Below are 27,686 nucleotides of genomic sequence, written 5' to 3' on the forward strand. Positions count from 1 at the left end.
GTTCAATTGGTTGTATCGACTTTGAACCCATTCCGCCTCGGAAAGTTTTGCTTCCATGATTACTCTCAGAGAAGGTATTTCGACTTCAACTGGCAGAACTGCCTCCATTCCATAAACAAGGGAGAATGGAGTAGCTCCTGTGGATGTACGTACTGAAGTCCTATAACCATGGAGAGCGAAGGGTAGCATCTCATGCCAGTCTTTGAATGAGACAACCATCTTTTGTACTATCTTCTTGATATTCTTATTGGCTGCCTCGACTGCCCCATTCATCTTTGGTCGATATGGGGAAGAGTTATGGTGCTGAATTTTGAACTCTTTGCACAGCTCTTCCACCATCTTATTGTTCAAATTGGATCCATTATCAGTGATGATTTTATCGGGAATACCGTATCTGCATATGATATTCTTTCTGATGAAGGATGTTACCACCTTTCGGGTCACATGAGCATATGATGCCGCTTCTACCCATTTGGTGAAATAGTCAATGGCCACAAGGATGAACCTATGTCCATTGGATGCCTTTGGCTCGATGGGTCCAATAACATCCATGCCCCACATTGCAAATGGCCATGGTGAAGCCAGAACATTGAGTGGCGTTGGTGGGACATGAATATTGTCGGCATATGCTTGACACTTGTGGCATTTCCGGACGTATTGGTAACAATCCCTTTCAATGGTCGACCAGTAATATCCTGCTCTGAGAATTTTCTTAGCCATTGCAGGCCCGGGAATATGGGTACCGAAAACCCCCTCATGTATTTCTTTGATTACATTTTGAGCTTCGACTTGGTCTATACATCTCAACAAGACCGAGTCATAATTCTTTTTGTAGAGGGTTTCTCCAATCAACAGAAATCCCATGGCCCTCCTTCGGATATGCTTTTTATCATTATCACTAGCCATATCAGGATATTCCCCTTTTGACAGATATTGTTTGATGTCATGGAACCATGGATGATCATCAACAGCTTCATCTATCAGTAGGCAGAACGCTTGCTTATCGTGCCGCCGGATATTGATGATGGGCATTTCATGCTCCTTATCCAAGGCGAACATCGATGATAGTGTAGCAAGAGCGTCAGCAAACTGATTCTCCTCCCTTGGAATGTATTCAAAGACGACACTTTGGAAGAATTGTGTCAAATCTTTGATATGCTCAACATATGGTATCAGTTTAGGATTTCGGACTTCCCAGTCACCTCGTAGTTGATGAATGACTAAAGCCGAATCTCCAAATACTTTGAGCTTTAGGATACCATTGTTGATTGCTGCTTGGATTCCTAACGCGCAAGCCTCGTATTCGGCCATGTTATTTGTACAGTCGAAGTTGAGTCTCGCCGTTAGGGGGATATGCTTTCCTTGTGGGGAGATTAGTACTGTTCCAATCCCCTGTCCAAGCATGTTGGAGGCTCCATCAAAGTACATGGTCCATGTATCATCTTTAAGCTCTTCATGTTGTAGATGCATTATATGCTCATCGGGGAAATCATCCTGAAGGGATTGATAGTCATTGGTCGGCCCGTGTGCTAGGTAATCAGCTAGGGTACTGCCTTTGATGGCCTTTTGTGTGACATGTATGATGTCAAATTCTGATAATTGCACTTGCCATCGGGCAATCTTCCCAGTGATTATTGGTTTGTCGAACACGTACTTAATTGGGTCCATTTTGGAAACCAACCAAGTAGTATGCCTTATCATGTACTGCCTGAGCCTTTGTGTTGCCCACGCCAACGCACAGCAAGTCTTTTCTAATGGCGTGTAGCGGGTTTCATAATCAAGGAACTTTTTGCTCAGGTAGTAGATGGCTTGTTCTTTCTTTCCAGTTTCGTCCTGTTGCCCTAGCACGGCTCCCATGGACTCATCAAGCACTGTCAGATAGAGGATTAATGGCCTTCCCTCGACAGGTGGCACCAATATTGGTGGATTGGCCAAGCACTGTTTGACCTTGTCAAAAGCTCGTTGACAATTCTCATCCCAAGTTTCGGAATGATTCTTGCGCAACAGCTTGAATATTGGTTTGCACGTGTCAGTCAACTGTGCGATGAACCTTGCGACGTAGTTCACCCTGCCGAGGAATCCTCTAATTTCTTTCTCAGTTTTAGGAGGAGGCATTTCCATTATTGCCTTTACTTTATCGGGGTCAACCTCTATGCCTTTTTCACTGACGATGAACCCAAGAAGCTTACCCGACCGAACTCCGAAAGTACACTTAGCCGGGTTTAGCTTAAGCTGATACTTACGAAGCCGATTGAATAATTTTCTCAAATATTGGATGTGGTCCATTTCGTCTTTTGACTTTGCGATCATGTCATCCACGTATACTTCAATTTCTTTGTGGATCATATCGTGGAATAGAGTCACCATCGCTCGTTGGTAGGTGGCCCCCGCATTTTTAAGTCCGAAAGGCATCACCCTGTAGCAGAAAGTTCCCCAGGGTGTAATGAAAGAAGTTTTCTCGCGGTCTTCTATATTCATCTTGATTTGATTATACCCCGAGTATCCATCCATAAAGGAATAGAGTGTGTTTGTGGCGGTGTGATCCACAAGTGTATCGATGTGGGGCAAGGGAAAATCGTCCTTTGGACTGGCACGATTCAAATCCCTATAATCAACACACACTCTAACCTTCCCATTCTTTTTGACGACCGGCACAATGTTAGCCAGCCATTCGGGATACTGGGATACAACCAAGAATCCCGCATCCAATTGTTTTTCTACTTCCTCCTTAATCTTTAACGACCATTCGGGCTTGATTCGTCGAAGCTTTTGCTTAATAGGTCGAAACCCCTCTTTTAAGGGCAACTTGTGTTCGACAATGTTGGAGTCCAACCCGGGCATATCATGGTACGACCATGCAAATACGTCCTTGTATTCCCTCAATAATTGAATTAATTGCGTTTTTATTCCATCACTGATACGGGTCCCAATATTGACCTCTTTCAATTCTTGACCCTGCCCCAAATTCACGGTCTCCAATTCTTCTTGATTCGGTTGGAGTAGACGAGCTTCTTGATCTAGCAGTCTTTGCAGATCCGGAGAGATGGTCTCCTCATCACTGTCCAACTCAACCCATTCACCCTCGGCTTTCAGATCCCGGTCAGAGCGAGCAATCACAGACATAATTATTTATTGGTTCTGTTTAGGTTTAGAGTTTATTAATGAGAGAGAGAGAATAGAACAAAATGAGAGAATAATGCGTGAAAAATGCCTTTTTATTGACATATGAGTGTAAAACTGTACAAAACCCTTTATTTACATGAAAAGGTCCTCATGATCTCGGGTACTGATCATGAGTCCCTAAAAGAAAAAATGTGGAGGGGCCCTATCATGGCTTGCCCTTCTCTCTACTCCTGCTGCGGTAGAGGATTCTTGCTCACGTCGGGCGCCGTCGAATCGAAAGTGACCCACCCAGCGTCGATAAGGTCTTGGACCTTATACTTGAGAGCTCGGCAGTTCTCCGTTGAATGCCCCTGTGCCCCCGAGTGGTATAGACATTTGTCTTGTGGATTGTACCAATCGGGGTAGGGTGGATTCACCTTCTTTGGTGGAATGTAAGCTATAAGGCGTGCCTCCACTAGCTTCGGCAGGAGATCGCTATAAGTGGTCGGAAGTTTGTCAAACTTCTTCACAGAGTTGTATTGCGATTTTCCTGACTTCGAAGCGGAAGAAGACGGAGCAATGGTTACAGCGTTGACTCCTCCTTCTTTCTTCTTCCCGAAGGCCTTCTTAGCTTCATATGATTGGGAAGGCTTAGCCAGCTTCCCACTTTTAAGTCCTTGTTCCACCCTTTCTCCAATGGTGATGATGTCCGAGAAGAGTGTCGTTGTGTTCCCTATCATTTTATCGTAATAGGGACCAGTCAACGAGTTGATGAATAAGGACACCGTCTCCTTATCCGACAGCGGGGGCTCTATCTGTGCCGCCAACTCCCTCCAACGTTGGGCGTACGCCTTGAAGGATTCATCGTTCTTTTTACTCAAGGCTTGAAGATCAGACCTATCGGGTGTTAGGTCAATGTTGTATTTGTAGCGCTTGAGGAAGGCGTCGGCCAACTGCCTCCATGTGTGTACTAGATTTCCATCTAGCTGCATATACCAGTTGAGTGCAGTTTCAGCTAAGCTCTCTTGAAAGCAGTGGATCAAGAGCTTTTCATTTGTGGCATATGCAGCCATCTTGCGACAGTACATGGTGAGATGACTTTTAGGGCAAGTCGATCCCACGTACTTTGGGAACTCTGGCACTTTAAATTTAGGAGGGAATTGAATGTCCCTCACTAAACACATGTCGGCGGCATCCTTAATGTCAAAGTCGTGCCCCTCCATAGCCCTTAGCCGATCCTCGAGGGCATGGAATTGTTCCTTTGATACCTCGGGCTCTTTTATTATAATTCCTGCCCCAAGGGGTACGGCGTTTGGAGGATCTTTTTCATGCTCTTCCTCCTCTTCCTCATGATGGGACCCATGCTCACTGTGATGAGATCCATGGACGTTGTGGTGACGCATGAGTTCCATCATTTGCGCCATTTGCTCTTTAAGTTGTGAAAGCTCGGTTGTGAGTTTTTTGTTTTGCTCTTCCAATGCTTCCATTTTCTTGATTTTCTGTGCGCGCGTAAGGACAGAGAGATGACCAGCCACTTTCTAAAATGAATGTTTAGTTAGTTTATTTTACGGAATGAATACACTCTTTAACATGAGCTTGATAAACCTCCATCTTTAAGGCGCTGCCTTTTTAAGACGGAAGTTTACCACCCTTCTTTGTCTATGATTTCTCCCCAACGGAGAATCTCTATAGTCATGGGTCTCTTTCACTCATGTCAAGAGGTATTGGTGATCCTAAAATGTATGTTTTTATGAGGATGCATGATGTCTTATTGGTAATGATGTACATGCTTCTCACTTTTATTATATTTTCACACATGGTCTTTCCTCTCATGTCATGGTTTTTTATGCATGGGGATTATTTTTAGACCTTATCACGAGGTTATTTATTAATGCACAAACAATTGCACGTAAACATTTACACAAACAATTCACTCATCCACGAACAGTCACGAGCGAATCACGAGGTAGGGGTCTCCTGCAGAAATGGTGCATATTCAAGGTAGGTTCTAACTGTTCTCACCAGTCCAAGGCCCCCAAGGTGCCCCCATTATAGGGATCCAATTCCTCTCGTCGTAGGTCGATGGAAAGTTCCAACGCACCATCGGACTCAAGTTCATGGTTATCACCTTGAGTGATGTTTTCCGACAACGGTCTACGGGCACCTATAGACCCATTCGACAACCGGCCGTACTAACATCCACTCCCTATGGTTAATCACTCATGCCCCCGGGTATAGAGGGAACTGTTGTGTGCAAAGGTTTGTGTACAGTTTTTATTTCAAACAATTGCGTAAATTTAAAAATACAACAGTTATTAAAGCCAAATAGATAAACATGTTATCATACAAGTGAGGGGTAATGAAGTAATTTTAACTATTATTTGTTAAAAATAATCTGTCACTAAATGGGACTGACTCTCGAGGCTTCCCCAGTGAAGTCGCCATCTGTCGCCACCGGCCCGAAACGGGCTTTCGGCATTCGCGAAGGATGGTTGGACTCGTTTATTTGTTTGAAAAATGTGGATTGCTAGAATGACTTATTCTCAAACTGAGACCTCGTCAAACGAGCAATTTTATTAAAAGGCTCACTAATCCATATTAATCCCAAGCGGGACCCTCCATGGATTAGTGGTTTTCATAAAAGGAGGGTTCGTGGAGTCGCCACCAATGTTTTACTCAAAACATTGGAAAAAGGGATAAGGCAATTGATTTAAAAATCAACTTTGGCCGCTACAACCAGAGTTGGGTAAGGGAGTCGGTTACGCGTGGGGAAGGTGTTAGCACCCCACGGCGCCCCTTTCGGGTTCCCTATGACAGATTATTTTTTTAAAAGAACAGTATAAAATTACTAAATTACCCCTATTTATTCTAAACAATTATAAATTGACTATCTACATGATGACAGTTTAAATATGCACACAGAAAGCAGTAAAAGGAAGGATTGAAGGGAAACCTCTTGAAGCGTGCTTTTTTATAAAAAAATGAACTGGGAAGCGTTTTGGCGTTCCCACGCTCTACAAGCCCGCTCCTCGCTCTCCTAGAACAAAATTTTAACTAAGGGAATCCAAAAGATTTCCCCTCGACTAGGTTCGATCCTCAAGCAAAATGGCTCGGGGCTCAAGAACTTCGTCGGATCGACTCCCAGAGAGTTTTCTAGGGCAGAACACTGCTCAAAAACCCCAAAATACTCAAGGAGGGAGTCAAAACTGAGTGAAAAAGTGTCAAATGACGTCCAATTGACGTCATATTTATAGGGAATAGGCGCAATACGGCCTACAGGGGCAATACGGCCGTATTGAAATTTTTGAACTTCAATACGGTCGTATTGAAGTTCAATACGGTCGTATTGAAGTTCAGAAATTTCAATACGCCCGTATTGAGTTCGCCGCGGTCGTATTGAAGTGTCAATACGGTCGTACTGACTTCAGTATGGCCGTATTGAAGCTTCAATACGGCCGTATTGAGTTCAGTACGGCCGTATTGGGCTTTTTCCCTCTACTTCTTTATTTTGAGCTATTCTAAGACCTCTGGACCTGCAGAGAACCCTCCTAGGGCCTTCGAGGAGTCCTTCTGGCTGATTATCCTTCAGTCTTCGAGAGTCTTCAAGCTTTATTTCCGACCCGGACAATTTTAGGGGTCTACACATATAAATTTTTATTTTCTAATTTCTTTATTTTTTCTTAATCAAGATGATAATTATATTGATGGGCAATCTCCATTCTATCATCATTGGTCTTTGATTTCTTATAAAATTTATTAAAGACATAATCATAGCTATATTTAAATAAAAATATTATATTTATATTTAAGTTATGAAAACAATTGTTTCACTGTCAAAAATATTCATACGCAGTTTAGTCATAATGCAAGAATAATTATAAGGATGATGAGAGATCACGGGTCTGGATACTCCAAAATCTGATAATATACTTAATTGCATATAAAGATTCAGAAAGTAAACCACTATTTTAGTCCTTCAAAGTGTATTACTTAGCTCCTAAAACTAAGAACATTTCAAATAATTATCTAAAAGTGCAATCCATCAATCACATTAGTCTAAAATCTAAAAAACTGTGACTTAATATTAACATATGGTTAGGGACAAGCGGTTAAATTTAAGTTCTTAGATGAAACAACTGAAAATTCAGGGACATATTTGAATTTTCTTTTAGTTTTAGAAACTAATGTAACAGTAGATACAGTTTCAGAAATAAAATGGTGGTTTACTCAGATTTAGATTTTAGAGAATAAGATGTATTGGTGAGTAAAAGTGGGGATGAGCAGAACAAAACAAGAGATAATCCAAAACTAGAGAGGTTAAACTGAACCAAACTGAAAACCAACAATTGATCAAACTGATAATCCAGAAAACCAAAAACATGTTTTCTTTTATTTCAAATAGATTAAATTTTCGGTTCTATTGTTAAAACAGAACCAAACCGAACTGAAGCATGCATTTAATATACTTACATTGCCTTTCCTATTATACTCATGTAAAATCAAATTATTTTCTTAACCCAAATTGCTCCTTTAGTAAATGTCATTTTCAAAAACTAATCAAAACTTTCATGTGTTTATTAGATTCAGCATTGTGTCAATTTATTTCCTTAGTTATTTAAAAAATTAAAAGTCATATAAAATATATTTAAAAATTCAAAACACCGAGATAACCAATCCAAACCAAACTACAAAGGTCAGTTTAGTTCGAATTTGATATTTCATTTTAACCAAACCAAACTGGAACCATATCCTTCTCACTGTCCAAGTGAGAAATTGTGAAACAGGTTATATCACTTAACAGTTCACATGAAAGGGCAAGACAAACTGAAGAAAGAGAGGGAAAGAAAAGTACACTTCTTTCCAGTTCCCCTATTTAAACAGAGAGAAACCCAGATAATCAGATTATATACTTGAGTCGGAAGGCTCAAGATACCAACTACGGAGTGCTTGTGCGAAAGGAGATCCTAGAGAGATTGAGCGAGAGAGAGACGTACCAGTGTGGTGAGGGAGCCGCTCGGAGGGAGAAAATGTAGGCTGGAGTGGCTGGTCCGTCGGAGGCTGGAGTGGCTGGTCCGTCGGAGGCTGGAGTGGCTCGTTCGTCGGAGGCTGGAGTGCGCAGTGTGAAACCCTAACTCGTGGAGGCTGGAGTGTAATCGTGTGATTCGTGTTGCTAAACTTGCTATAATCGTGTTGTTGGAGTGAGTCACTTTAGACTAGAGACATTATTTTTAATTTTTTTTTTTTTTTAAATAATTAAACCGGGGACGGGTATTTAACCGGGGACGGGGATGGGGACGGGGACGGGGCGGGTAAGTATATACCCGTACCCGTACCCGTACCCGATTTAATTTATCGGGTTTTACCCGTACCCGGTCAAAGCGGGTATTCCCCGTCAAAGTCGGGACGGGTTCGGGTATTACCCACGGGTACGGGTTTATTTGCCATCCCTACATCTAGGTAATGTCTCCAAATCTTAGTGTAAATATCATAACTGCTAACTCAAGGTCATAGATAAGGTAATTCCTCTCATGAATTTTCAATTGCTAGAAACATAAGCTACTACATTTCCTTCTTGCATCAACACTCCATCCAAACCTATCTTAGAAGCATCACTATATATCACATAAGACTTACTAAAATTCAGTAATATTAACACTAGTCAATCTTTCCTTAAGAGTTTGGAACTACTCTCACACTTACTATTCCACATAAAGGCAACTCTCTCTTCCTGGTGATGTTGTGAATTTTACTCGTATTTTAGCACTTTAATTCACAAGAATTCATAGCATAATCATGCATATCTTTCATGTTTTTAATAAATTTTTGTATCATTTTCCTATTTTATGCTTTTCTTGGTATGTGTTGTGTTTTCTCTGAGCAGGATCAAGATTTAAGAATTAAAGAGGAAATGCTGAGCTACAGGGAAAATCACGGCCGTGATTCTAAATCACGCCCGTGATTCACCAGAGAAAATCACGGCCGTGACTCCCAATCACACCCGTGAACGTCACTGACCCTTCATAGATGTGCTCCAGAGAAGATCACGGTCGTGATTCTCAGTCACGGCCGTGATTCACTTGGCGTCCCAGCTTTTTAAGTTTTATGTTTTATTTTTATTTTATCTTTGTAATTTTTTATCTTGGTAGTTTTACCTTTTTACCCTTTTAGGTTATAAATTAGATGAGGTTAGCCTAGAACGGGGATTTTGTTTCGGAGACAGTTTTTTTTAGTTTTTGACACTTGGAGAAGGTTGGGCGCCTGTGCCATCGACTCTAAGGTTTGCTTTTCTTTTATTCTTTTTTTTTCTTGGAGAACTACTATGAACTCCTGTGAGTAGTTTCCCTTTTTCTGGGATCAGGGCTTAGTGTAACATCCCAAATTTTATTCAATGAAAAGAAATATTTTTTTTATGTGAATAAGTATTTTATTTATGTATTTTACTATTTACGTATACGTATTTTTACTATTTATGTATACGTATTTTACTATTTACGAATACGTATGTATGAATAGTATTTTACTATGCAATTGCACAGTGAAGGGGCGGCTGAAACGTGGGCTGCGGATTCTTTCCGTTTCAAAATTTTAATTAATTTGAATATAATAATGAATAGTGCATAGTGCATAGTAATTTATAATATTATTTTAATGAATAGTGCATAGTGCATAGTAATTTATAATATTATTTTAATGAATAGTGCATAGTGCATAGTAACTTCAAAAATTCTATAAATAGGGGCCTAAGGTTTTGAAAATTTAGAATTCTAGAGAGAAGGAAATTCTGGAGAAATAGAGAGAGAAAGTAAGAGAGAGAGAAGGAGAAAGAAAAGGAGGTTCTGCTCTAGTGCCTTGTTTAAGGAGAAAGAGGAAGAGATTCTGCCCTAATTCCGATTCCTTTTTAAGGAAAGAGAAGAGGAGATTCTGCCCAAGTTTTTAGAGAGTTATTGCGCTAGTTCCAACTCCTACTTATCCAGGTAAGGGGGGGAGTGGGAAACCTTGCTTGGGGGTGTGGGAATAATTGTTAAATAGTTTGTTTGTTGGATTGGCTCCCGATCTCTTGCTTGCTATTTATTTCTTTGAATATGTATTATTGATGTGATTTGTTTTATATCCTATTTATTTACATATTAGAATCTATTATTTGAATGGAAGGCTAAGCCTCCTAAGTATTTATAAATTTGTAATCTGTTATTTAAATGGAAGGCTGAGCCTCCTTATTATCTTATATTACCTTTTAAGCTTCCTACTTTACTTAAAAGATCTTAATATATTATTATTGAAAAATATGATACCTAAGCAACCTCTGGACTGTTGGATTGTTGGACTGTTGGACTATTGGACTGTTTGGACTGTTGGACTGTTTGGACTGTTGGACTGTTTGGACTGTTGGACTATTGGACTATTAAATTGGATTATTGAAATAATTCTTAATTATGAAATATGAATATGATATGTGTAACATGCTAAAGGTTGAGTCTGTGAATGTATGACATGCATCATATGCACATATACTCCAGGTGTGCCGCTGAGGCCGCATACCCACGACTAACAAGGTGTACCTTTGAGTCACCCACGATATGCTAACGAGGTGTATGAACACCAGTGATAGGTGTGCCTTCGGGACACCAGTGATGTAACATGCTAACGAGGTGTATGAACACCAGTGATAGGTGTACCTTTGGGTCACCAGTGATAAATTCTGCAACTTCTGTATGGCGCCACATGCATACATTAGTGAGTCAAGTCAAGGAAATCATTATACATAAGCATATATGTGAGATTGATTATATATGTGAATTATATTGCGTGTGTGTGTGCTATTTAACTTTTATTTCTTCATCTACAACTGAGTGAGATGTTTCTCACTCCCTTGTTGTTTTTTTCTGTATATGTTTAAATTTATGTTGCAGGTGTTCATCATCATGAGGATGTTGGTGATGAGGCCTAAAGGTTTCTTGGGGCATGCTCTGATAGGATGTGACATCGGGTTTAGCTAGGATTTATCTCATGTTTTTCTTATTCTAAAAAACATTTTCTTTTCTTGTGTAATTTAAATAAATTATAAGTTGATTCCTAACTAGGAGGCACTGCCACCTTTACTGGGATTGATTTATAATCTTTGTTTTATTATGACTTCTTAAGTTATATATATATGTTAATGAATTTATGAATGTGCATCTTCTACCTTATGATACTTATTGTTTTATATCAATCTATGAAAATCTTTTATAAATATAGTTTATGTTTATTAATGATGTTGGGGTAGAGGGTGTCACACTTAGCCTCTGAGAACCTCTTTATTAATGCATTATTCAGTTTCTTAATTTTATTCCAATTCTTGATCTGTTCTTTTATATTTTATATATGAACTTTAATATTATTGTTTTCATAATAACATTAATTAAGGATGAACTGAGAGGAGAACTTGATTATAATTATGATAAACAATTAATCTTAATTTTCATAATCATAGATAATTAGGGATGAACTGAGAGGAGAACCTAATTATCGGAACCTAAAGGAACAGACTTGAGTGTTAAATCACGAGAGTTGATTTAAGCTTTCGAGGAGCAATAGATTAACAAAGATCTTAATGGGTTTAATTGAACGTAATTACCACGAGAGTAGAGATTAATTTTAATTAAACACGTCCTCGTAGCCTGAGAAGGTGCAAGGATTAAATTAGGTTAAGACTACCTTCAAGATGGAACAGAATTAATTAATGAAAATAATAATTCAATAATGTTGGAACTCTTTGTGCGAACCCTAGATTCCCGGAAATCTCCTTATCTTATCTTAAAGTTTTATCTTATTCATTAATTGCATTACTATCTCTTTTACCATCGAATCTGATCTTATCATCTCAAAACAAAAATTCCATCTGTTTTAAAATTCAAATTAAAATACTAGTAATTCTAGGTCAAACACGTAGTCCCTGTGATTCGATATTTATTACTTGACGACAACCGTACACTTGCGGTTTTCCATACATCAAGTTTTTGGCGCCGTTGCCGGGGACTACGTCTCTTGATTTAAATTACAATTATTTTAATTCGAATTTTTTAAAAATAAAAAAAAAATTAAATAAATAAATAATTTTTTTTTTTAGTGTTTACTTCTCCAATTCAGATTTCACGGGTCACTTTCTTTTTTTTTTTGCAGTGCCTTAGGGTTAATGCAAAAGAGATCTCTACGTCTTGGGAAACCAACACCACTTGATCCTGAGATTGAAAGAACTCTCCTGAGAAGGAAAAGAAACCTTTCTAGAGAATTTGACATGGCTGCACAACGAGATAATTTACCGCTTCGGGATTACTCTGCACCCGTAGCTCGTGGGATACCTGGAGGGGAGATGCAAACTGGAGCTACTGTACCAGCTTCTCTGGTGAATATGCTCAAACAGAACACCTTTGGAGGACTACCATCAGAAGATCCTAATGACCACTTAGAGGGGTTCTTGGAAATCTGTGAGACCCAGCAATTTGATGATGAAGTTTCTGATGGAATGCGACTCCGCTTATTCTCACTCACCTTGAGAGATAAGGCAAAGGTGTGGCTAAGAACAGTGCCTAGAGAAAAGATAGCAACTTGGGAATTATGTGAAAGAGCTTTTCTAGAGAAATTCTTTCCTCCTTCTAAAACTAAAGAATTGAGGAAGAAAATCACTAATTTCCAACAAGGCACTGGAGAGACTATTTATGAAGCATGGGAGCGGTTCAAAGGATATCTTCAAGCATGCCCACAACATGGCTTCAACCGTTGGCTTACCATCCAATTTTTCTTTGAAGGATTGGACCAACAAAGCACCATGATATTAGACTCAGCAGCTGGAGGATCTTTCATGGGGAAACCTATTAATGACTGCATGATTATTTTGGAAAATGTAGCCTCAAATCACAGCCAATACAGTGAAAGAGAAGTCACAGCAAGGAAAGGAACTCCGGGGCGATATGAAGTGAACAATATTGAGTTACTCTTAGCAAAATTTGATACTCTTAATCAAAGATTAGACAAGATGGAAAAAGCTAAGGTTAATTCAGTGGCTACAAATCAAGTATGTGACCTTTGTAGGGAACAAGGGCACACTGCAGTAGATTGTACCTCAATTTTTACTGGAGAAAAAGAAGATACTACTGAACAGGTGGCAGCTTCTCATAATTTCTATGACACTCCTCGAAGAGAGAAGAGTAATCCATATTCCAACACATACAACCCTGGTTGGAAGAATCATCCTAACTTTTCTTGGAAGAATAACCCAGTTCAAGGAACTAGCAATCAGCAACCTAATTTCCGTCTGTCCAATCACTTCATTAATGGGGAAGGAAATCCAGTACAGACACCCTCAATTCAACAAAGTGTTTCAAGATTAGAAAACCTTATGGAGAATTTTGTCACTAATCAAAAACAGACCAATGATTCAATGGCAAATTCTATTCAAAACCTTGCTGTCAAGGTTGAGAATATTACTCTCCACAACAAGATGCTGGAAAATCAAATTGCACAGTTGATGCCTAGTTCAAACAATTCTCCAGGTAAGTTCCCAGGTAAAACAGTTGCAAACCCAGCTGAAAATGTTAATGCTGTTACTTTAAGGAGTGGGAAGAAATTAGACAGACCTGTGTCTAATCAAAATGATAATATTGAGATTGATGAAGACGCTTCTCCTATGGTTGAAAAACCTGAAAAAGAGAGATTAGAAAAAGAAAAAGTATCTTCATCAAAGCCTCAAACTGTTTATCACCCTCCAATTCCTTTTCCTCAAAGGTTAGCAAGGACTAAACTTGATAGACAATTTGAAAAATTTTTAAATATGATCAAACAAGTGTATGTAAACATTCCATTTGTAGAAGCTCTACAACAGATGCCTACATATGCTAAATTTCTTAAGGATCTTTTAGCTAACCGAAGGAAATTGGATGATAGAGAGACTGTTACATTGATCCATCATAATTTGCCCAAAAAACTTAAGGATCCTGGTAGTTTCTCTATACCTTGTCTCATTGGAAATCTAAGGTTTGAAAAAGCCTTATGTGACCTTGGGGCAAGTATCAGTTTAATGCCTTTATCAATTTGCAAGAAATTAGATATGGGAGAATTAAAGCCTACAGCAATGTCAATCCAGTTAGCAGATAGATCTATAAAATATCCCATAGGAATTTTAGAAGATGTTCCAGTTAAGATAGGTAAATTTTTAATTCCGGGAGATTTTGTTGTTTTAGAAATGGAAGAGGACAAACAAATACCAATCATACTAGGTAGACCATTTTTGGCTACAGCAGGCGTGATAGTAGATGTCAAACATGGAAAATTGTCCTTATCCATTAATGATGAAACAATGGAATTTAATATTGCTAAATCTGTTAGACAACCTTCTCTTGAAAATATTTGCTGCAGGGTTGATATATTGCCTAAAGACATGGAGGAAGAAGTCATGAGATCTATTTTGAGGGATCCCTTGGAGAATTTTCTAGTTGGAGGAAAGCACATAGATCTTGAGGGGATTCAACCTAATTATGCTTGCTTGATCGATTCAAGTCCCCCGTGTAAAGAAAAAGATCCTCTAGTAGAAAGTCTTCTTGAGTCTTCAACAGATTGGCAAGAAGAAAACTCTCCAAAGTTAGAACTTAAACCACTTCCTTCATCTTTAAGGTATGAGTTTTTGGGGGCTAATTCCACTTATCCAGTCATAGTAAATTCAGCTTTAAATGAAAAAGAAACTGAAAAACTTCTCAATGAGTTGAGAAAATTTAGAAAAGTTATTGGATATACTATGGCTGATATAAAGGGAATTAGTTCTTCATTTTGTATGCATCGCATCTTCTTGGAGGAAGGATCCAAACCTTCTGTTGAAGCTCAAAGAAGACTAAATCCCAAGATGAAAGAAGAGGTAAAGAAAGAAATTTTGAAATTATTGGATGCTAAGGTAATTTATGCTATATCTGATAGTCCTTGGGTAAGTCCAGTTCATGTGGTTCCTAAGAAAGGTGGGATGACAGTAGTTAAAAATGATAATAATGAATTAATTCCCACAAGAACTGTGACTGGGTGGCGTATGTGTGTTGATTATAGAAAATTAAATAATGCCACTAGAAAGGATCACTTTCCCTTACCTTTTATTGATCAAATGCTTGAAAGGTTAGCAATGCATTCATACTTTTGTTATTTGGACGGATACTCCGGTTTTCATCAAATCCCTATTCATCCATTAGACCAAGAAAAAACTACTTTTACATGTCCCTATGGTACTTTTGCTTATAGGAGAATGCCTTTTGGCCTATGTAATGCACCTGCTACCTTTCAAAGATGTATGACTGCAATCTTTAGTGATTTATTAGAAAAAGAGATGGAAGTTTTCATGGATGACTTTTCAATTTATGGTATTTCCTTTGATGACTGTCTATTAAATCTAACTAAAGTATTGCAGCGTTGCTCTGAAGTGAATTTAGTCTTAAATTGGGAAAAATGTCATTTTATGGTACAAGAAGGAATTGTCTTAGGACACCTAATATCTGGGAGAGGAATTGAGGTAGATAGAGCAAAAATAGAAGTAATTGATAAATTGCCTCTTCCAATTGATGTTAAAGGTGTTAGAAGTTTCTTAGGGCATGCCGGTTTCTACCGAAGGTTTATTAAAGATTTTTCAAAAATCTCTAAACCATTATCTAATCTACTTGTGAAAGAGGTACCTTTTAACTTTGATGTTTCTTGTAAGAATGCATTCTACAGGTTGAAAGAAGCTCTCACTACAGCTCCTATTCTGCAAACTCCTGACTGGAGCCTTCCTTTTGAAATCATGTGTGATGCAAGTGACTATGCTATAGGAGCTGTATTGGGACAAAGAAAGGACAAGAAGGTTCATGCTATATACTATGCCAGCAAGACTCTTGATGAAGCCCAAGCCAATTATGCAACAACAGAAAAAGAATTGTTAGCAGTCGTCTATGCTTTTGAAAAGTTCAGATCTTATCTTGTGGGGTCTAAGGTTATTGTTTACACAGATCACTCTGCCCTAAAGTATCTTTTTAATAAAAAGGATGCTAAACCTAGGCTCCTCAGATGGATTCTCCTTTTACAAGAATTTGATTTAGAGATTGTGGACAGAAAGGGAGTAGAAAATGTAGTAGCTGATCATCTCTCTCGACTTCCACAAGACCAAGCAACAAAGGAGGAACTCCCTATTAATGACAGCTTCCCAGACGAAAAGCTTTTAGCAGTTGTTGTGAAAAACAGTCCCTGGTATGCAGATTATGTGAATTACTTAGCATGTGGAGTCCTTCCTGAAGACTTTAATTATCAACAAAAGAAGAAATTCTTTAGTGACCTTAACAGCTTTATTTGGGATGAACCTTACCTATATAAGAGGTGTAGAGATGGTATCTACAGAAGGTGTATCTCAGAAGAAGCAGCTCCTCACATCATTCACTCATGTCATTCTTCCGCATATGGAGGGCATGCTAGTACGTCAAAAACTGCAGCTAAAATTCTACAATCTGGTTTTTACTGGCCAAACTTATTTAAGGATACTTGGAAGATGGTAAATTCTTGTGACCAATGCCAAAGATCAGGGAATATATCCAGGAAACATGAAATGCCATTAAATGGGATTTTAGAAGTAGAAATTTTTGATGTATGGGGAGTAGATTACATGGGACCATTCCCAAGTTCTAAAGGTTACAAGTTCATATTAGTTGCAGTTGATTATGTGTCCAAGTGGGTAGAAGCGATTCCCGCTCAAACGAGTGATTCAAATACTGTCATTAAACTCTTCAAAAGAATTATATTTCCAAGATTTGGGGTCCCAAGAGCTGTGATCAGTGATGGAGGCTCACATTTTATTGAAAGAAAGTTTGAATCTCTCTTAAAAAAGTATGGAGTCACTCACAAGGTTGGTACACCTTATCACCCTCAAACAAGTGGATAGGTAGAAATATCCAACAGAGAAATCAAAAAGATTCTTGAGAAGACTGTATCTACAACAAGAAAGGACTGGTCTTTAAGATTAGATGAAGCTCTTTGGGCCTACAGGACTGCTTACAAAACACCTATTGGCATGTCTCCATTTAGGCTGATTTATGGCAAATCTTGCCATCTTCCTGTAGAGCTAGAACACAAGGCTTTGTGGGCAATAAAATACTTCAACTATGACCTAAAGGATGCTGGAGAAAAAAGGAAATTGGAACTCAATGAGCTTGATGAAATCAGATTAGACTCATATGAAAATGCTAAGATTTACAAAGAAAGAACAAAGAGGTGGCATGACAAGCATATACATAGAAGAGAATTCAAGCAAGGGGACTCGGTGCTATTATTTAATTCCAGACTCAGATTGTTTCCTGGAAAATTGAAGTCAAGATGGTCAGGGCCTTTTACAGTTCAAAAAGTATATCCCTATGGAGCTGTAGAAATCAGAAACGATAAAGGCGACATATTCAAGGTCAATGCACAGAGATTGAAGTTATATTTCCATGGGGAACACTTAGAAAAATTATACTCTATGGTTCTTCAGGAACCTACTCAAGCATCATGAAAAAAAAAATAAAATAAAATAAAATAAAATAAAATAAAAAATAAAAAAAAAATAATAAAATAATAATAATAATAATAATAATAATAAAATAATAAAATAAAATTTCAGAGTTCCAGAGAGAATCACGACCGTGATTCTAAATCACGGGCGTGATCTTCTCTGGAAAATTTTTGGAAAACCCCAGAGAGAATCACGACCGTGATTATAAATCACGGGCGTGATCTCCTCTGTTTGAATTTTTGAAAACTCACAAAGAGAATCACGGCCGTGATTTCCAATCACGCCCGTGATTCCCTGCTGACGCTCAACAGATACAACCCGTGATTTTTGAAATTCCCCTTTCCCTTATATATTTTTCCCCCTCCTTTTACATTCTCACTTCTCTCAAACTTACGAACTCTGCCCATTCTCTCTTTTCTTCTCTCCCAAACCCTAGCTTCTCACTTCTTCTTCCTCTTCTTCCCTCTTCCTCCCACATTCACTCCTTCCGTTCATCCATGGCTCCCAAGCGCACCCGTACCGTTGGTTCGTCCTCCACCGCTTCCGATACCCACAGTTACGAGGAAGAAGCAAGTGAAATTCCGCACCTTCCTCCGAGGTTCTATCGGAACGATGAACAGCGTGAGCGGAACGAGGTATTACGCTTCCGCACTATCCATCCTACTAGGTATCTCGACTTCCCATTTATTCGTAAGTTGGGTTTACGTGCTGATATCAATTTCATGTTAACTAACATTGGGTGGACAACCTTTGCTACCATGCATAATGATGTTGTTTATCCTCGACTAGTTCTTGAGTTCTTGAGCTCTCTCCACACGGAAATATTATCTGGGCCAAATTGTTCTGAAGGTTTGATTTCTTTCCGTATGTTTAACCAAGAACACGAATTAACCCTGGCTCAGTTCAATAATATTTTTGGATTTCCCACTGGAGGGAGCACGAGAACCCCAAGTTCTTTCAACCCTGGTTCTTTTTGGTATAGTTTGACAGGTACAAGTAATTGGGTCGCTGGAAAATGTAATTCCTCTGCTTTCCGCCATCCCGCCATCCGTATTATGCACCGCTTTATTGCCTCTACTGTTTTGGCCCGAGGTGATTCTGAAGGAAAGGTTCGTTTGAGCGACCTTTTACTTTTATGGGCTATGATGGAAAACAGAGAGGAGCCTATTGATTCTGGCAGTCATTTGGCACGACAGTTCCAAAGTATTTCCAATACCAGCCACGGTGCGATTGTGAATGGCGGCCTCATTACCACTATAGCCAAACACCTTGGCTATCACGCTTGGCTGGACCAGTTAGAACCACTCCCTGGAAGCCGTACTATTAATTTTGCTACCTGCTCTTCTATGAACTGCATTGCGAAAGATGAAGATGATAAATACTACTTTGTAGTAACCCAGTCGGGAGTGCACCACCAGTTACCAAATCCAACATACACCGTGAAGAACCGGGCTACACGGCAGTTTCCACTGGAGCCATTAGAGGACCTACCTCCAGCAGCTGAGGAAGCGGCTCCTGCAGATGAGGAAGCAGCTCCTGAACAACCCCCTCTACATCCTGGACCTGAGGTGGACAATGCTGCTATCCTAGCAGCTATTCAATCAATGGATAACCGGCTGAAACAAATGGATGAACGCCAGCAGCATTATAATTACATGGTTGATCAAATGTATCAATGGCACATTCAACGGTATCCAGATGATTTTCCACCACAGTGAGATCTTTCTTATTCCTTATTTTACTCTGATGCTTAGGGACAAGCATTCCTTTCTGTTGTGGGTTGGTTGCATATTCATGCATTTTATAATTTTGTCAAAATAATCTATCATGCATTCATTAGCTCTTTGCTTCGGGACAAGCAAATCTTTAAGTTTGGGGTTAGGAGGATGTACGCATTTCATTCATTCATGCAAAAAAAAAAAAAAAAAAAAATCATGCATATATACATATTCAGTTAATCCCAGCTTGAATTTGTGTTTGAAAAGTAAATATTTTTAATGAAATTGTTCGTCTTTGAAAACACTGAATGTGATGAATTGAATCTTGAAGTCTCAGAACAAAAGGTTGAAAAATTAGCTGGTTTTGTGGCTAGCACTTGGTTCTTAGTATTGAGGCTTGAAATGATCGAGAATTATAAAAATAGTCTCTTGAAGATAAATTCTTTTTAATTCGTGCTTAAAAGCTTTTGGGGGGTAAAAAAAAAATAAAATAAAATAAAATAAAATAAAATAAAATAAAAATAAAAAAATAAAAAAAAATCACCTAGCACCCCTTTGAGGTCATAGGTTAGAGGGAGAATATTCTTAACCTTAGAAAACTAAGGGAACTAATTAGCTACTGGGGAATTGTTTAGTAAAATAGCTAGCCCCCCTTTGAGGCTACGTGTTCTTGAAATTATCATCCTCTCTACACTGATTGGCTACTGGGGAAATGTTTTAGGTGAGACAAAAACAAAAATAAAAATATTACCCCTATTTGTGTCACAAGCATTGAAAAATTATTTCTGTTAAATTATCTTCGTTCGACTAATGAGCTTTACAAGATTTGACATCATGAAACTCTTAGAAACTAAGAGTTGGCGCTAGTAATGAAAGATTAAGATTCTAATTGGACCTTGTGAGACTAAGAGTGAAGATTTTAAATGCTCAGTTAATTCTTGATGAATTTTTTTTCAAAGTGCTAATTATTGTTTGAGGACAAACAAAAGTTCAAGTTTGGGGTTATTTGATGTTGTGAATTTTACTCGTATTTTAGCACTTTAATTCACAAGAATTCATAGCATAATCATGCATATCTTTCATGTTTTTAATAAATTTTTATATCATTTTCCTATTTTATGCTTTTCTTGGTATGTGTTGTGTTTTCTCTGAGCAGGATCAAGATTTAAGAATTAAAGAGGAAATGCTGAGCTACAGGGAAAATCACGGCCGTGATTCTAAATCACGCCCGTGATTCACCAGAGAAAATCACGGCCGTGACTCCCAATCACACCCGTGAACGCCACTGACCCTTCATAGATGTGCTCCAGAGAAGATCACGGTCGTGATTCTCAGTCACGGCCGTGATTCACTTCGCGTCCCAGCTTTTTAAGTTTTATGTTTTATTTTTATTTTATCTTTGAAATTTTTTATCTTGGTAGTTTTACCTTTTTACCCTTTTAGGTTATAAATTAGATGAGGTTAGCCTAGAACGGGGATTTTGTTTCGGAGACAGTTTTTTTTAGTTTTTGACACTTGGAGAAGGTTGGGCGCCTGTGCCATCGACTCTAAGGTTTGCTTTTCTTTTATTCTTTTTTTTTCTTGGAGAACTACTATGAACTCCTGTGAGTAGTTTCCCTTTTTCTGGGATCAGGGCTTAGCCTCTGAGAACCTCTTTATTAATGCATTATTCAGTTTCTTAATTTTATTCCAATTCTTGATCTGTTCTTTTATATTTTATATATGAACTTTAATATTATTGTTTTCATAATAACATTAATTAAGGATGAACTGAGAGGAGAACTTGATTATAATTATGATAAACAATTAATCTTAATTTTCATAATCATAGATAATTAGGGATGAACTGAGAGGAGAACCTAATTATCGGAACCTAAAGGAACAGACTTGAGTGTTAAATCACGAGAGTTGATTTAAGCTTTCGAGGAGCAATAGATTAACAAAGATCTTAATGGGTTTAATTGAACGTAATTACCACGAGAGTAGAGATTAATTTTAATTAAACACGTCCTCGTAGCCTGAGAAGGTGCAAGGATTAAATTAGGTTAAGACTACCTTAAAGATGGAACAGAATTAATTAATGAAAATAATAATTCAATAATGTTGGAACTCTTTGTGCGAACCCTAGATTCCCGGAAATCTCCTTATCTTATCTTAAAGTTTTATCTTATTCATTAATTGCATTACTATCTCTTTTACCATCGAATCTGATCTTATCATCTCAAAACAAAAATTCCATCTGTTTTAAAATTCAAATTAAAATACTAGTAATTCTAGGTCAAACACGTAGTCCCTGTGATTCGATATTTATTACTTGACGACAACCGTACACTTGCGGTTTTCCATACATCACCTGGTCAATCCAGTCAAAAGTAATGCTATCTTAGAAATTTCCTCAATAACTCTCCTATAATAATAAGCTAATCTAAGAAAACTCTTAACCTCACTAACTGACTTTGGTATCTCCCACTTAAGTACAACTTCTACCTTAGATAGATCTACATTATACCTCCACTAAAATTTAAAAGACCTAGAAAACTCACTTCATACAACCAAAAATCATACTCAGATAACTTAGCCTAAAACTGTCTTGGATAAATCCTCACTCTTAACTCCAATCTTATGATATCACACCTTGAGGTCAACCTTACTAAACACACAAACATCCACCAATTAATCCTCGTATCAACATACACACATAACAAATCATCATAGAATACCTGCTTCAAACATTTGATATATATCATCCCTAAGTATGTACGAATCAATCACTGTTTACACCACATAACATGTACATGAACTAAATTTACGACATAGCATCATACAACCTTAAACAACCCCTCAATCTACATGACATCTCAGAACATCCTGAGAAAATCAATTTTTATCCTTGCATTGCCTAACAACTCAAAAATATCATAACACCATTCATATCCCTTCAACAACTGTCTAAGAAAATGATACCTAGAGAGTTATACTCATCCAAATGATCTCAAACCTATCTCAAAAGAAAGCTAAGAGAGTAAGTTAAAACTCCTATTAAGACATAAGATTCTAAAAAGATCATATTCTTAGCTAAAAATTTAAAAAACCGCAGCAGATATATTCAGCGCTTGCAGCTAGACCTTTGATCACCAAAGTAACTATAACTGGAGTTCTAGACCTCTGTTTTACCTGATTCCAGTTCCATTGGAAAGATAAAGTCCAAGGCTACAACTTTTGTGAAGACCATAAAATCTAAATATGTCAATATGGTACTCATACTGGTACAACAAAACTGCAGCGAAAATATCCTCTACACCAAACAGCAATAGTATATCAATATATCTAAGGCCACAAAAATACCTCAACCCTTCCAAACTCACACCTCAACTTCATATTCAAGCTTCCCACTACAATCCTAAACCAAAACAACTCACATATTTAGCACAACAGACTTAGAAAATAAAACTCACATGCTACCTAAACCATAAACGGTTAACATGCCAGCACCAACAATTAAGGGAATTACCAACATTTCAATCTCTCATCAAGGATACCAAAACTCCAATTCTCAGATACAACCTCCTTGGATTCAATCGCTACAACTATAGATTCTAGAAACTCCATTAACCGCAAACTCTCGACAAATCAATCTCTCACCCAAATCTAAGGTCCCAATAATTTATAGTTGATTAGCACAATATCTCGTCTACTACTACTCGCACATATGCTTGTAACACAAGCGATACCACCCAACCACTACTTCTTACGTAAGCAAGAAGTATCAAACAATTCAGCACTCATAAGAATGAAGAAGAGTAGTCATAATAATATTAGCTAACACTATCTATCATTCCTCTAATTACACTATAATCTAACAGTACAAAACTCTACAATATCAGCACAAGGAGAACATCATCATCATCATTATCAAAGCAAAGCATCATCAAAGTATACAACAAACAAAAGACTGTCAGAGTACACAACAGAATCATGATAAGTACATAACTCACGGTCGATTGGATCAACCTGGCTCTGATACCACTTAATGTGACACCTTCTACCCCGCTTACCATAACACATAAATAATAAAATTAGAATAACATAATCCTTCATTATTAAAAATACCAAATATGTTCAGATAGAGAGCACCACATCCATAACTTAAATAAATAACATAATCAACGAAAATTACAAAGAAATAAAACTAAAGTTTCCAAAATAATTTAATAGAAATAACATCCTAATCTAATCTTATCTACGCCCCGATGTCACATGTCCTATCAGAGAAAAGTCCACATAGAAGCCTAAGCTTCATCACCAACATCCTCAACCTCATGCTGATAATCACCTGTATAACGGTCAAAGGAAAGCAACACAAAGAAAAGGGAGTGAGAAACATCTCACCCGGCTCATAGTGTAGGAATATACACCAGATAGCCAAACACAAACAAAACATGAATAGCATAGATAGATTAATAACAATATCACATCTCACTCATCCAAGAGATATCAATTTTTCATATAACATTAAAATGCACATGTATGGACACAGACTACATTTTATCATGCATGTGGCGCCAGTAACATATCACATGGCATATTGCCGCTAGCAATACACGAAGAGTAGTCTAGGAGTACATGTCGGGTCACACCCTCTGCGCACTCTCACTAGAAGGACATACTACCAGAGTCTCGTCGGGATAGCTAAGCCGCGTAAGATACATCTCATGCACACAATGGGCGAGACTAGGACTTCCAAACCAAGTTATCCCCAAGGACTAATCCCCAAAGCTTTTACACTAGGGGGCCTTCTCTGGCGGTGTATTCCATATCGTACCCTTAAAAACATTTATGCACATGATGCCAAGACTATGCATTCTCATATCACATTATTATCATCACATCTCATCATCACATTTCATCATCACATTTCATCGTCATATTTCATCATTTTATCTCATCATCATTATCACATTATCACATTATCACCTTATATGCACAATTCTCACAGAGCACTTTAATCCATATTAAAGCTCATCTATTTACGAAATTAAACACATATTCATTCATCTCATTCAACAAGGAATACATCAGAACAATCGGAAAGAAAAACATAAAACATTCATATTTTGTCTGTTTCTCATAGGGTTCCCACAGGAACTCACAGATCACTCTAATTCATAAAATAAACATTTAGAACAATACAATGAATTACATATAAGAAAATAATAGGTGAAACATATACAATTGGGGAAAACCCCTCATACACGAGCATACAAAAAAATACAACAAACACAGGATTGAGGGTCAATCCCACTACCCAACAAATATTCTCACACCCAAAGCGAGGTTTCTCACTCCCCCCTTACCTGGATTAGCAGAAGACGAATGGTCTTGGTGTGATCTAGGATCGTTCCTGAGTACTCTTCCTTAGAGCTCCTTGTTTCTCCTCTTTTGTTTTCCTAACCCTTCAGAACGCAAATGAGGTAGGTAAGGTTAACGCTACCTGACTCCTTTCTTAAAATTAATCCATTGGGCTGGGTCCGGTGTTTAAAAAACCGGACCGAACCGGCCGGTCGGACCGGGAACCGGTGGTCCAGCCGGTCCGAACCTTAAGTTGGATCGGTCAATTTTCCGGTTCAACCGGTGAACCGGTGGGTCAAACCGGTTCAACCACTTTTTTTTATTTTTTTTTATTTTTTATTTTTTTTTTATTTTTTAAGGGACCATAAACCACAAAAATAATAATGAAAATTGAATCTTTTAATAGAAGAAAAAAGATTCTTATTAAATATAACAATAACTACTTGTTCTAATGTATTTGTTTATATAATATACAACTTAAATAACTTTTATAGTATATTATTAATTTTATATTATATATTTAATAATATAATATATATGTAAATATTACATATATTATTTTGTGATATCAATTGCAAGCATATTATATATGTACATATTATTTATATTTTTAATTTGTATTAATATACAGTTTAATATGTAATTTTTTATATATTTTTACAAAATAAAAATAAAAATAATTTTAAATAAGATAGAAAAATTGAAATTTAAAATAAGATATAAATTTATTAAAATTTATAAGTATAAAATATATTTAATATGAATATTTTTTTAATAAAAATAAATAAAAACCGAGTCATGCGGTTCAACTAGTGACCCACCGGTTCAACCTTTGACCCACTGACCCAGTACCTTAACCGGTTCGATGATCGGTCCGGTTTTTAAAACTATGGCTGGGTCAACCCAACCCATTTTCCTTCTCTTCTAACCAACTTCTCTTTTTCCTCAACATAAATAAATAAATAAATACATGTATATTATAATATATTTTTCCTCTATAATAATAATATATTTCTAACCCAAAATATAATAATATAATTTCAATAACAAAATATCATATAAAATCAACCTTCTCTTAAAATATATAAATATTTATTTAAAATGCTAATAAAAATACTTATTTAATACGTACAAAATAATTGTCCAAAACAATAATTATTTAAAACGTACAAAATAATATTCCTCTATAATTATTAAAATAATTATGACCAAATACCATATAATAATAATAATAATAATTCTTTTGAAAACTGGGGTGTTACAAAATAACTCTTGGTAAAGTTATTCCGCTCAATAACTCATGGTGTGTGTTGAATTTTATCGATCCAATTAATTGTTAAATTAAAAGTTATTAAATTTTACTAATAATTAATATATATAAAATTAATTAGTTTTGGAATAAATTATTTACTAATTAACAATATAATTGAAACATTAATTATTTTAAATTATTTAACTAAAATCTTATTGACAATTTACAATATGATCTTAATATTTTCGTATAACTAATATCTGCACTACTACAAGATGCATATTCTACATCGGTTCTCTAAAGGCATTTACATCGGCTCTAAAACCGATGTAGAATAGAGCGACGTAGAAAATATATGCATTTTTACATCGGTTCTGAAAAACCGATGTAGTAATTTGTGATGGAAAACTAATAAATTTTCCGTCACAAATTACTTAAATAAATGTCAATACTTGAGTAAAATTCCGTCGCAATTTGTGACGGAAACTGTGAGGGATTCAAAATCCGTCACAAAATCCTAATTTTTTATTTTTACGAATTTTTAAATAAAAAATAATTAAATTATTCCAGATTTATTAATTATACAATATATATTATTTTCACCTTTTTTTCCTAATCTACAAGTATTAATTATTAATTTTCAGATAATTGGCAGTGATAAGATTCAAACCCCTTACCTTCTACTCATTCTAACCTTAACACTCATTTTCCAGCCATTTGAACTACCTTATCAGTTTAGTACTTATTTAACAATATATATATAAATATGAAAGAATATCAATTTTTATCACAATAATATCAAACATCATTAAACATCAAACTAATAAATTTAAAATAGATTCATAATTAAAATCATAATATAATTTATTTTAGAATTTTTATTTTATTAAATTAATTGAAAATTAATTATATTTTATCACTTTTTAATCAAGTGAATGAATGATAATGAATTAACAAAATTTTTAAAATATATTTTAATTGAAAGTATATTTTTAGTAAATATTTGAATATAAAAGTATTTTTATAAATAATTAAATAAAAAATATATTTTAAAATTTATTTCTCTCATAACACCACTTAAGTAAAAAATTTCAAAAAAAACTAAACTTATATTTGTTTGCGTTATTTTTCCAAATAAAATAAAATAAAAAGAATGGACCAAACTATCCAATACGTACGGATTGAGTTTAGTGTGATATCCTCCACCAAAAAGAAAAGGACAATAGACTCCGAAAATGTAATGCATAAATAGAATTTGAAAATTAAAACAATTTATTCGAAACGGTTACACGAGGAAAAACGAAAAGAATAAATAGTTGTTTAGATTGTGAAACTTGTAATCAATTACTAAAACCTTATGTTCGATTACTAGATGATTTTATAAATTTAACTTTAATTCTAATACTTATAATCCTTTAACTAATTTTTTAATTAATAAAAAATATTATAAATAATGATTTTTTTTATAATATTTATTAAAATTATACATGTAACACTTAAATCCAAAATAATGATCAAGTGCCATAAATTCTCTAGCATCAACCATATATATATATATATATATATTATTTTTACATTACTTGCATTAACATATATTGATCTGCTATATTAGAGTCACATCTTTATTAATTTATTAAGGAATGTTTTTACTTTCATATATTATTTTATAAATTATATATTATAAATTATCATAAATATTTTTTAAACTAATTATAAAAATTAAAAGAAGTTTAAATAA

The 27,686-nt window shown here is 36.4% G+C and overlaps 1 long non-coding RNA gene and 1 other non-coding gene across 2 annotated transcripts; one reads left to right on the plus strand and one right to left on the minus strand.

The window, feature by feature from the left end:
• The first annotated feature begins 9,228 nt into the window (after positions 1-9,228).
• LOC145954503 (uncharacterized) lies at positions 9,229-11,273 on the plus strand. The gene is made up of 2 exons (XR_014431742.1): positions 9,229-10,076; positions 11,013-11,273. It is a non-coding gene; the product is annotated as an uncharacterized LOC145954503 (long non-coding RNA).
• Positions 11,274-12,748: 1,475 nt separating this feature from the next.
• Positions 12,749-12,855, minus strand: LOC145955370 (small nucleolar RNA R71). The gene has a single exon (XR_014431984.1). It is a non-coding gene; the product is annotated as a small nucleolar RNA R71 (small nucleolar RNA).
• Positions 12,856-27,686: the final 14,831 nt, after the last annotated feature.

The sequence above is a fragment of the Cajanus cajan genome, chromosome 2 (genome assembly GCF_000230855.2).
Source record: "Cajanus cajan strain Asha chromosome 2, NIPB_CcT2T_4, whole genome shotgun sequence".
NCBI lineage: Eukaryota > Viridiplantae > Streptophyta > Magnoliopsida > Fabales > Fabaceae > Cajanus > Cajanus cajan.